The following is a 12,499-nucleotide window of genomic DNA, read 5'->3' as shown; positions in this document are numbered from 1 at the left end:
GTATGTTCAACTCCTTCAATACATTAAGCATAAATTCTGTCTGCTCTTCGGTCCAGAAATGTGTGGTGGCTCTTGTGTTCTCCATAGCGTTGTTTGCAGCGCCGCCGCTCCCATAACGCGCACGACGCGCTGCGCGTAGGGCACCAAGTCCTGAGGGGGCACCACAAAATAGGCAACTAATAATATCCTCATAGTTATAATAATTATAATGCCGATATTATTTCAGTCTAGAAATATTAGGCGCCTTTTAGGCAGAAAAACAGGCAGAACAAGAGATATATTTAATCGCTCAGCAACTCCCCGTTAACACTTCTCGGTCGCATCGCTCTGCCGTGATGCGCGCCGACACATCCGCGCACACAGACCCGATCTCAGGGGGGCATCATGAGGAGTTATGCTTAGGGCACCAACATGGTTAGCAGCGGGACTGGTTATTTGTTGCAACCTGGACGGCAGAAACAATTTATCGTCTCTTTCGACTTCCGGGTCACGACATGGGAGGGAGGGAGGAGGGCCGGCGGCGGATCTCGAGCATGCGCAAAGACGCAAAGTCCAGTTCGAATCAATTCAGAGTTACATGCCGCGAGTCGAATTATCAACTGGATCGGACCGAGCTATCCAGGGGTGTTAATCGGACCGAAGTCGGACCGCACATAGTCCGACTAAGGTGTTTACATGAAACGGATAATTCGATTTCAGTCCGACTAAGCCAATAATTCGATTGCATGTAAACGCACTGACTGTGTGCTGAATGCATTCTGCTTGTTTAGTGTTGTGTTTGTGTGCCTGCGAGGAGAGTTTGTATTCTACCACTTGGAACGGTCTTTCATGGTGTCACAGAGTGTATACTAAGCTATGTTTGCATGTTGTGAGTGTAATGCGAGTGGCATGTCTCTGCAGGATGCAGTTGTGTGTGTGTGTGTGTGAATATATTCATGCATGTGGACTAACTTGGGCTCATAACCGGATGGGGTTTTTCGCGTCAGCTGTAGCGTCAGCGTGACTCATCGGACGAAGACTCGGAGGACAAAGACATAGGAGTCTTCCGTTGGAGTCAAGACTCGGAGGACAAAGACATAGGAGTCTTCCGTTGGAGTCAAGACTCGGAGGACAAAGACATAGGAGTCTTCCGTTGGAGTCAAGACTCGGAGGACAAAGACATAGGAGTCTTCCGTTGGAGTCTTCGGGGGTGGATGAGTCTTTTCCCCATTTTGTGAATATGTGTGTCTTTTCCATACCTGTGCGTATCTCTACTCGTAGTTACTATAGGACTCGTTCATTCATGTACCGGAACCCCTCCTCTGTTATCCTTCCTACCCGTTCTACTCACACCCAGCACCTGGTCACAGGAGGCCTCTGGAACTGTCAGTCAGCCAACCGCAAGGCTGACTTCATCTCTGGCTTTGCCATGGAGCAGTCGCTTGACTTCCTGGCTCTCACTGAGACCTGGATCACAGCAGACAACACGTCTACCCCGGCTGCTCTCTCCTCTGCCTTCTCCTTCAGCCACACACCCAGACCCTCTGGTCGGGGTGGAGCTACAGGTTTACTCATCTCACCCACATGGTGTTTCTCTCCCTACCCGCTTCCACTCTTTATCCCACTGACTTTTGAGTTTCATGCTGTGACCGTTACTCATCCGGTTCAACTTCACATTGTTGTTCTCTACCGTCCCCCTGGTTCTTTGGGAGATTTCTTGGAAGAGCTAGACGTCCTCCTATCGAACTTCGCGGAACACGGCCCCCCGCTCATCCTTCTGGGTGACTTCAACATCCAGACAGAGAAGTCATGTGATCTCTTACTCTTACTGTCTTCCTTTAACCTCTCACTCAGTCCCTCCCCTCCTACTCACAAAGCCGGCAACCACCTTGACTACATTTTCACAAGAAACTGCTCTACCTCTAACCTCACTAACTCCTCTCCATGTCTCTGACCACTTCTTCATCTCTTACTCTCTCTCGCTCTCTGGTACTGACAACCCACCCATATCTACAGACTCTGCACCTGTACGCCGCAACATTCGCACCCTCTGTCCCTCCTCCCTGGCCTCCTCTGTCCTATCTGCTCTCCCCTCAACTGACTGCTTCTCACTCATGCAGCCTAACTCTGCCGCAGACACTCTCCTCTCTTCCCTGTGTTCATCTCTTGATTCTCTTTGTCCTTTTAAGACACGACCGGTTCGGAAATCCTCTCCGGCTCCGTGGTTGTCGGACTCGGTGCGCGCCGAGAGAGCCACCCTGCGAGCGACGGAAAGAAAATGGCGCAAATCGAATCAAGCGGAAGACTTGCTCTTCTATCAATCTCTCATCTCCTCATTCTCTACCTCTATCTCTGCAGCCAAAAGCTCGTTCTACCTGACCAAAATTCAGTCTTCCTTCTCTAACCCCAAAAAACTCTTCTCTATCTTTTCCAACCTCCTTGATCCCCCTGGCCCCTCCTCCTTCCACCCTTTTGCCGAGCCACTTTGTCGACTACTTTACAAACAAGATAGACGACATACGCTCCTCCTTTACAAATCCATCTTCTATCACCTCACCAACACTAACTTCTTCATCCCCCTCTCTTTCCTCTTTCACCCCCCTGTCTCCCAATCAAGTTCTTAGCTTGCTGACCTCCGCTCGACCGACCACCTGCGCCCTTGACCCCGTCCCGTCTCCCATTCTCCAGGCTATTGCTCCTGATCTTCTGTCCTTTCTCACCCATCTTATTAACAGCTCCTCTCAACTGGTTGTTTCCCAACTCTCTGAAGGAGGCGAGTCAACCCTCTCCTGAAGAAACCCACGCTCGACCCGTCTGAAGTCAGCAACTACAGACCGGTCTCTCTTCTTCCTTTTCTCTCCAAAACTCTGGGCGAGCTATCTTTAACCAAGTGTCCTCCTATCTCCACAGTAACAACCTTCTTGACCCTCACCAGTCTGGATTCAAGGCCGGCCACTCGACAGAGACTGCCCTCCTGGCTGTCTCTGAGCAGCTTCACACTGCTAGAGCAGCCTCTCTCCTCTGTCCTTATCCTTCTCGACCTTTCTGCAGCATTTGACACCGTGAACCACCAGATCCTTATCTCTTCTCTTCAGGACCTGGGGATCTCAGGCACTGCACTCGCTCTTTTCTCTTCCTACCTTAAAGACCGCACCTACTGGGTAACTTGGAGAGGATCTGTGTCTGATCCTTGTCCTCTCACTACTGGGGTTCCTCAAGGCTCCGTCCTGGGTCCCCTCCTCTTCTCTCTGTACACTAATTCTCTCGGCTCTGTCATTCGTTCGCATGGCTTCTCCTACCATAGCTATGCCGATGACACCCAACTGATCTTCTCGTTTCCACCGTCCGAAACACAGGTGGCGGCGCGAATCTCTGCCTGTCTGACTGACATCTCTCAGTGGATGTCTGCTCACCATCCGAAAATCAACCCTGACAAGACCGAGCTACTATTCCTTCCAGGGAAAGGCTCCCCCACCCATGACCTGACTACCACCTTCAACAGCTCTGTGTTGGCCCCGCCCCCGACTGCCAGGAACCTCGGGGTGACACTAGACAGTCAACTCTCCCTGACGGCCAACATCGCTGCGACGACGCGTTCCTGTAGGTACATGCTGCACAACATCAGGAGAATACGGCCTCTTCTTACTCAGAAGGCGGCGCAGGTTCTGATCCAGGCTCTGGTCATTTCACGCCTTGACTACTGCAACTCCTCCTGGCTGGTCTACCCGCTAAGACCATCCGACCTCTGCAGCTCATCCAGAATGCAGCAGCTCGACTGGTCTTCAGTCTCCCGAAATTCACCCACACCACTCCGCTCCTCCGATCTCTCCACTGGTTACCGGTGGCTGCTCGCATCCGCTTCAAAGCACTGGTTCTGGCGTACTGTGCTCTGAACGGATCGGGCCCCGTCTACATCCGGGATACGGTCACACCGTACACCCAGACACGTTCGCTCCGCTCGGCAACAGCCAATCGACTTGTGACTCCTGCACCTCGAGCTAATCACTCGAAATCCAGACTGTTTGCTGTCCTGGCTCCTCAGTGGTGGAACGAGCTCCCCACTGACATCAGGACAGCAGAAAGTCTCTACATCTTCCGTCGGAGACTGAAAACACACCTTTTCCGACTATATCTGGATTAAAACACAGATTTGCACTTCAGTGGCACTTAGATAGCACTTACTTATGGTACTTTTGTAGTTCGACTATGTTGAGGAAATGTTACTTCCTATATTCTTGTTGTTCTTAGTTTGTACTCTAGGTTGAAATGCACTTATTGTAAGTCGCTTTGGATAAAAGCGTCGGCTAAATGACATGTAATGTAATGTAATGTAAAAGATATTCATGTGTGCTTTTCTGTCTGTCTGTGTGTGTGAGAGAATAAATTCATGTGTGTTTTCGTGACTGTATGTGGGCTGTCTGTGTGTATTTGAGTGTGTGTGTGTGTGCAGAGGAAATGGATATATCCGTGGCCTTTCTGGGCCACATAGATAACAGTGTGTCTCTGCATGGTTTAAAACCATAAAAACCTCAAGCCTGAACTCACTCAGTCGTGACTCAGATCCAGCACAGCCAATTCATAGATGAGAAAACAATACTAATTTCCCAATATTTTGGGTCAAATACAACATTTTATATGCCAACTGACGAGAAATAACCCTTTCTCACACATGCACATCTTCACTTCAGATTGCTGTAGAGTATTTTGTCAACCTCCACTATCCTTGCTGCAGATAATCGCCATAATTCTTTACGTTCAGATTGTAGACACTAGTCTTTGACCATCAATAATTTACTATACACTATTTATAGTTGGACATAGGGCAATTGTACTATCAAAAATAATCATTAGAGTTTCCCTTCTATAAACAGTGCACTCTGAACATCTAAAAGGTCATTTTCAGAGGTAAAAATAAAAGAGTTTCTAGCAGGAGGAGTCATGTAGTTTTGCTTTATGTTTACAATCTATCTATAATTTGAATACTGGGTCAATACTGTAATGTTATGATGCTGTTCTTCATAGAGAGTTAAGTTCTAGCAAAGAGTAGATCGTTAAATGTTTAAAAAACCCAGATTGTGCAATAAAATGGACGCCATTGTAGTTGACACAGTACACATTGGCATTTTAAAGGGTTTGAATCTCAGGAGATGCTGATTTTGCACTGCCACATATAAGTTGTATTCATGGCAATTTATTCCACATAACTTGTTACACAAAATAAACAAATTCATAATTAGAAAAGGTATTGTGTGCTGCTCAATAGACCCGACTAAAAGGAATCAGACAGGAAGTAATGTGCTTCCTTTGAGATAACCTTATTTTAATCTGTGCTGTGAATCCAGTCAGCATCAGAGTGCCCTGACCTCTTCTGTCTCTGTGTCTCATATATTGGACTCCTTTTGTATTTACTGCGTGCTATGTTTAACTCTAGTTTAATTTATCAGAGGAGACAAAGACCCTGAACAATCAATATTAATTTTTTGAGAAGAAAGTTGGAGGAAAATGAGAAATAGATGGGTGAATACATTTATCAATGTTTTTGCAGAGCTGTAAATTATCTCATGATTTGTCACCTTGGTAGCGAAGCAGACCAATTATGTCCTCATGTCTTCTCGCGGTCTTTTATTCAGATGACTACCAGACTTGTTGTTGCACAATGGCTAATTTATTATGAAGCGTGCACACTGGAATATTCACTGACGAGCAGTCAGTGAATATATCAATGAAACAGGCTAATTTCCCTGTAATCTTGATGTCATCGTCTCTCCTTTGTGCTGATAAACTATGTGAGGTGTGTCACCAAGAAAAATCCCTGAAGATTTAAAAGATCTGTTATATGATTATGATCTTGATATTTCATGCAATCGTCGGGCTCACTTTCTTTGATCTTAAATGAGTCCCTCAATGAAACATCTGCTCGTCTGTGAGTGTGAGTCTCCATGTTCACCGGATAAAACACGGTGTGGACCTTGAGTTCATGGCACAGTCTGTTCTCGTTGCGTCTCCACCCAGTAGCCCATGTTTTATGCATTTTAAAGTGTTTTGGTGAATTCTTGGAAAGAATGAAAATGTAGCGGCAGAATAATTCCTGGATTAGCATATACACCAGACCATAAAAGTATATTAGCCCATTTACACTGTATGTTGTGAATTTAAAGGGGCTCAAATTGCCAGAAATCTAGACCCCCCCCAGAAGACTGTTTATGTCTTCTCAAGCTTTAACACTAGATGGCGGCAGTGTGGCACTCTCTCCCGCGGCTTGGGTGGGCCCCTCTGGCTCAGATGTTGTTAATTCACAGAAATAAAAGACAAATACTGTTTTGCAAGGAGCCAATATAAATGTACAGAGCGTATATCCGTGCATCGATACGTTATTATGTCTGTACTGTGGCCTTGCACTGTTTTATACTCATCACCGCGTGCTGATTAAAAGGTTAACAATGGAGGATTCAACCTTATTCTACTGGTGTCATTTAAAGCCTGAAACCTGATGTTGTTCATTTGGGTTCTGAAGGGTCAGGCTCTCGTACATTTACGCTCTTGTATGCTTTAAAACAGAGATATCATATTAGGTGCTTGACAGCCTCTCCACGGGTGCATACAAAAACATTTTCTCATCGGATGTATCCCGTTAGACTCAATCAAGCCTGTAAACGGCTGTAAGACGAAGCTATGTGATGTTTGATTGATGTGACGCTTGACCGAGTCCCGCAGGAAATGAATGTGAATCCTTCGACATGCACTTAAAATGAGAACCACTGAAAATGTAATTTCAGAATCCATTTCCTCCAATATAAGCCATTATTGAATGGACCGCTGGCCCGATGCTCTCACATCGTCTCATATGTGTGTGTGTGTGTGTGTGTGTGTGTATGGGTGTGTGTCAATGATCTCATGCTGTGCTTGCATGTCTGTGTTCTTTCCTCAACGTTAACATTTACTATCTTTATATATTTTTGATGCATACAATAATTCTAGTGGGCCTGTTGCTTATGAGAAAGAGTCTGCGTGTAAACAAGTGCTCCCTTTAGAGATGGGAGGAGGAAGAGGGGGCGATGAAGACAGTAGAAATATCACTCATCCCAGCAGCAGGAGTGCAATATTCCCGCGAGTAGTTCAGGCTCTTGTTTGCAGTTTGTTCTTCATTATGAATTCTGTGCAACCCCGAGACTCTCCAGGGCAACACAACACCCTGACTTACCCTGTCTCACCTAGCCGTCTCCTCCTCTCCTCTCCTTGTCTCTCCTCCTGATATTGTAATTCATGAGACTCTCCCTCACACCTTCCCTTTCTGTATTCAGTCACTGCCTCTCCGAGTCTTGACGGCAACAGTTTAAATATCATATCTATATTTGATGCTGGATATTGTTGGAGTCTTTCAACTGTCCACATCCTTTTCCTCTCTTCATTTATATTGTCATTTCCTAACTTCCCTTTTGTTCTCCAGTGGATCTTCTTCTATAATCAATCTCTGTCTTCACTCACCTATCTGATTCTCCTGCTCTCCTCCTCTCCTCTCGTTTCATCTCACTCCTCTCTGCAGAAACCTTAGTGACCCTTCTTTTAACCTTGCCATCTTAAAGAACCCTCTCACCACCTCCTCCTCCCTTTCACATCTCTTCAGCCTCCCTCTAACCTCCATGTCCCCCTTCTTTCACCCCCTAACCCCCACACTGACCACCACATAGCTTGTATTGTCTCTAGTAAAAGGTCTTTTACCTCTTTTCATCCGAATGTAATTACTCTCACAACTGCAGTGCTGTAATTGCTCATGCCCCCGCCCAGTTGCATAACCTTTTACTCTCGTCTTCTACCCCTTCCTCTAGTCCTCACACCTTTTTTATATTTATATATATATTTAATATTTTTATATTTAATTTAATTTGTCATTAGTATTGTGTATTGTGTATGCATATACTGTATGCTGTATATATACACTTATATTTTACTTTGTATACTTCTTGTATATATCTATATCTTTCATCCCTGTTTTTTTATATTTTGTTTTAGATTTTATTTTTTATTCTTGTGTGTTTAGTTTATTGGTGCTGCTACTGCTACGACAAATTTCCCCTTGGGGATTAATAAAGTATATATCTATCTATCTATCTTTTCTTCCCTTGCTTAAAGTATGCAATTTTGATTTTGTTCTTTATTATCATTTCATTGTTTTTTAATGATGCGTGGTAATTCATTTAATTATGTTGCACACAAATGCCAACATCCCCAAATTGAATTTGTTTATATGGAAAAATAAACGTCATTGAGCATGTTGCTTCATGCTGCATTATGTCCAGGCTTTATGGAATACATAACACATACCATTTCACTTGACTGCTGGATAAAAAATGCAAGTTGCAAAATCTGTGCATTAAGGTTAATCGTTAACATTTTAATGATATCTAACAAGTATTTTATCATATTTCTGTTATCAGTAATAACCATTTAATGTATTTAATAATGTTACAGCAGTTTCCATTGTTTGTGACAGACTGTCCTGCTGTTTTCACATTTCCTTTACAAGCACTATAGGGATACACAGGAAACCGTTCATGCAATACAGTGTTCTGATATCTGTTGACCTTCAGTCTCCCATAGCCGCGTCAGAGTTCCATTAAGTCGATGCGAATGCTAAATTAATGTTTAGTGCTCCTGCAAAACACAGGGTGTTTTTCACTGTAAAGCAGCAAGAGGAGTTCATGTTGTCCGTGGTCAATCTTTAGAAATGTGTCTTAAAACCAATACACATGTTTTCAAAGCACACATGTGAAGGCGTATAGTTATAATCAATATCATTAAATCATAACTTATGATCATTGCCTCTCACTGGTTGGATATTTCCACCATGTAGTTTCCCCACGGAATATACGAGACAGAATCTGCTCGTGTGAAGGCTAATTCCAATGGAAATGAAACTTTGTACACCTTTCGTATAACGGCTCATTCTCCCATCTATATCAAATGTGAAATCTCCTTTTCTTTGCAGGTTCACTTCCAATGTGTCACGTTTTTCCATCCAAAGCCCATTTGACCCTTTGACTTATCTCTTCCTCTTCAGTCAGTTGTGATTTCCCCCATCTCAATCCTCCATTCCTGTATGACCTCATTGTACCCCTGTTCTTATTCCCCTGTCAACTTACTCTGACAATTACAAGTCTTTGTTCCTCCTTCTGACCTTGCTCATCCCAGTTACTTTCCTGCCGACCCCCCTCCTTATTTCCTGCCTCTCCTTAAACCCAGCCAGTGAACTCAGATTCTCTCCGTGTACCTGTTGCCAGACAGCATCTGTCCTCTGTCTGCCTCTGGCTTTGTGTGGACCTCTCACCCTCCCTCCATGCCTCTCTTTTCTCTGTCGGTCGAGCCAAGGCAGCAGCAGAGGATGGCATCATTTAATTTAGGCCACCTGTGGTTGGGTGTGTGTGTGTGTGTGTGTACATGTTTTGTGTTGGAACTACTGTGTTAATGTGCAAGGATGGAAGAGAGTAAGGAGCAGGCAGACACTACTATGGGCGGTGTATTGCGGGCCTTCTGCAGTCCATCCATTTTGTTTACCATTGTCTGTCGGCCCCAGGGGGGGTCTGGGAGATTGTAGCCATGGGATACCGACACATATGCATCATGCTCTGATTGGTCCAGTCTGCCATCAGCTAGGGATGTATTAGACCTGCAGTGATATGGATCATTGATGATACTCCTTCTCTCTCTCTCTCTCTCTCTCTCTTTTCTGGCTGTGTATTCCCTTCAGCTGTCTGTTTCTTTTTTTGGCAGTCAAACCTCTTTCTGAAGAAGAGAGAATACTGTTGAAAAGGGACATGAAGACGTTCCAGTAGGATGTGTTAAGGGTTAGCACGATGTATAGACATAAAGTGGAAGCAGAGCGGAGGATGTTGTCTCTTCACCGGGGTACCAGGAGGTAATCAGGAAAGATAATGCAGAAGGCGTCTCTAGACCTCAGATCTATCTGACCTCTAACCTGCGGCCTCTCGGCTATTTCGTCATTGTCTGTGCTCAGTGGCAGTTTAGGTGAATCGGAAACTAATTTGGAAGTTTGAATATGTTTATCTAAAGGAATAAACAGTTCCACATACACAACTTTGGTTTCTCTCTAAACTGGGTATTTAACTTGAGTTTCTTTCCATTTTTATGACATGCTTTATTAAGGCATACAAATTGAAACACTTAAAGATTTCCTGTTTTATTTAATTTAATTCTTTGAAGAAACAACTCACAATCTCTCACTCCCTTTTTTTAAAGACATAGCCATTTAGTTATGAAGTGTCACTTTTCAAGCAAAAGATACCTCAGTTTGTCCTCCTTAAGCCTTTTCTTAGCACAATGTGCGTCTAGGGGAAACAAAAGACACTGTGTTCAACTTTATGATGTCAAAATGCCTCACAACCCGAAAATAAAGTTGTTACGTTGAATGAAGACGGATATCAAGATGCAACTTTACTCTTAGAAACACTCAATGAGGAAAAGCCAAACAACAGAAAACCAAAGCTGAACCCTAATGAGGTCCCAAGGTGGCGCGCCTGCAGGAAACAAATCCTCCAGTGCATTGTCTGAAATGTTTCACTCTAAAACGTGCATGTCTATTTGTTCTGCATGAAAACCTCTAGGGTTAGGAGAAGTCATCCAACTGTAGACAGCTTAACACATCATTTATTTATTACTGACGGTTTATTTATTTATTAATCACATATTTGATATAGGTTGAGTGCCAAAGCAGGCAAGGGACTCGTGTGTGTGCTTTTCAATCAACATTAGCATGAATAAATTACTAAATGAACAATTTCTTAGTCATCAAAACACTCTTTTAAAAATGCGACTATAATGTTTTCTTTTGACCTCCCATTGATCAAAATTAACTTTGTCAGATTTAAATGAGTGACCGTAGGCAAGCCTCCAACAGAGGCTCATTGTATTAATTATTCACAAGTGATTAAATACCTTTTTCTATTGCTTTTCCATGAATCCCTGGGGCCGGTCATTCAAAACGATTACGTCAGTATGAATGTAAATCATACGAGCTGCACTCTGATGTGTTTCCTTACAGGTGATGATTGCCGGCAGGAGTCTGTCAATCTATAAATAATCAGCATGACACGTCTCAAATGTTACGAACCCAAAGGAACTAATGTATATGAGAACAACACTCTCTCTTCCTCCATGGCTTTTCTTTGCCTACAGTCTTCTTCCAGTTCAGCTTTACTCTGAACAACCCTTTGCAGATGCTGCATGCTCTGGCTGTATTTGCATACATTCTGTATGGAGGCGGTCACCTTCATGCATTTTCTCTCAGCAAATCTTTGTTTTACATTCATATGGAGGTGGGTCAGGTTCATTAGTTGTTGACGTTGGAGGTCAATAGCAAATGGACAAAATATGTTACTTGATTCTTGTTGTACTTATAAATCGCTTTGGATAAAAGCATAAGCTTAATTAAACGTAAAAAAATATGTTACAATGTTTTGATATTGGGAAGTTTTTAAGTTTAAAATCTTTGCTTTGGATCTGTGACTTCGATGTGAGGTTCAGGGGTCACAAAAAACAGACACACCCAACACAATAAATATAAAGCAATGTCCTGCTTCCTTTTAAAACTTTCTCTGTTAAACATGTCGCTGTATGTATCCTATGTAATGTGTTCTGCATGACTTTGTTTCAAAATAAGCAGCATAGCAATTCAACCATGACTGGCTCTTGTGCTAAACCATTATTTCTGACGACCAGGGACACGTACATATGTTTCCAAAGGGAAAAAGATGTTGCAGGAAGAAATGGAAGCACAATTTCCTCATTAAAACTTCATCCAGCTGCAGTGCTGCGGCTGCGGGCTGCGCTTGAGGAGACTGCATCTTATTCCTACAAGCCGGTGTCTTGTACTGCTCCTCTTGCCAAACGTTAGTGTGTTCATCAATGAGATGAATCGTGTGATGAAGCTTTGACACAATTCACGGTATCACATTTTTAAAAATTGAATTATTTAATAGACCCGTCAAATCAGTTGCTTTATTAAATATGAAACACATGAAATTAGAAGATTGCTTGTACTCGGCTCCCATCTGTGACGTTGACCAACAGAACAGCTTCAAATATCAAACCTGTAACTTAATTTTGCATTTAAAATGTCCTAACAACCGGTAAAAGTGTCTGGCCCATCACAACTAACCCACAGATACTCAAACATTGTGTTTCTTTATTCACATTACCCTAATAATTCATAAAACTAACGAGAATGGACACTCGGTAGAGCGCATACCTTCGCATATCACAAGATTGGGCATTGAGTTATGAACATTTTGGCATTAGTTGCATGCCAATTGGATATAAATTGACCGCGCTATGGTAAAAAGAAGATGTTGACCTTTTCATGACCTTGACCATGACCTTTGACCCGATCGATCCCAAAATCTAATCAAATGGTCCCCGGATAATAACCAATCATCCCACCAAATTTCATGCGATTCAGTTTAATACTTTTTTACTTAAGCGAATAACACGCATACAAATAAATAAA

The sequence above is a fragment of the Pseudoliparis swirei genome, chromosome 10, assembly GCF_029220125.1.
Source record: "Pseudoliparis swirei isolate HS2019 ecotype Mariana Trench chromosome 10, NWPU_hadal_v1, whole genome shotgun sequence".
Lineage (NCBI taxonomy): Eukaryota > Metazoa > Chordata > Actinopteri > Perciformes > Liparidae > Pseudoliparis > Pseudoliparis swirei.
This window is presented reverse-complemented; position numbering follows the sequence as displayed.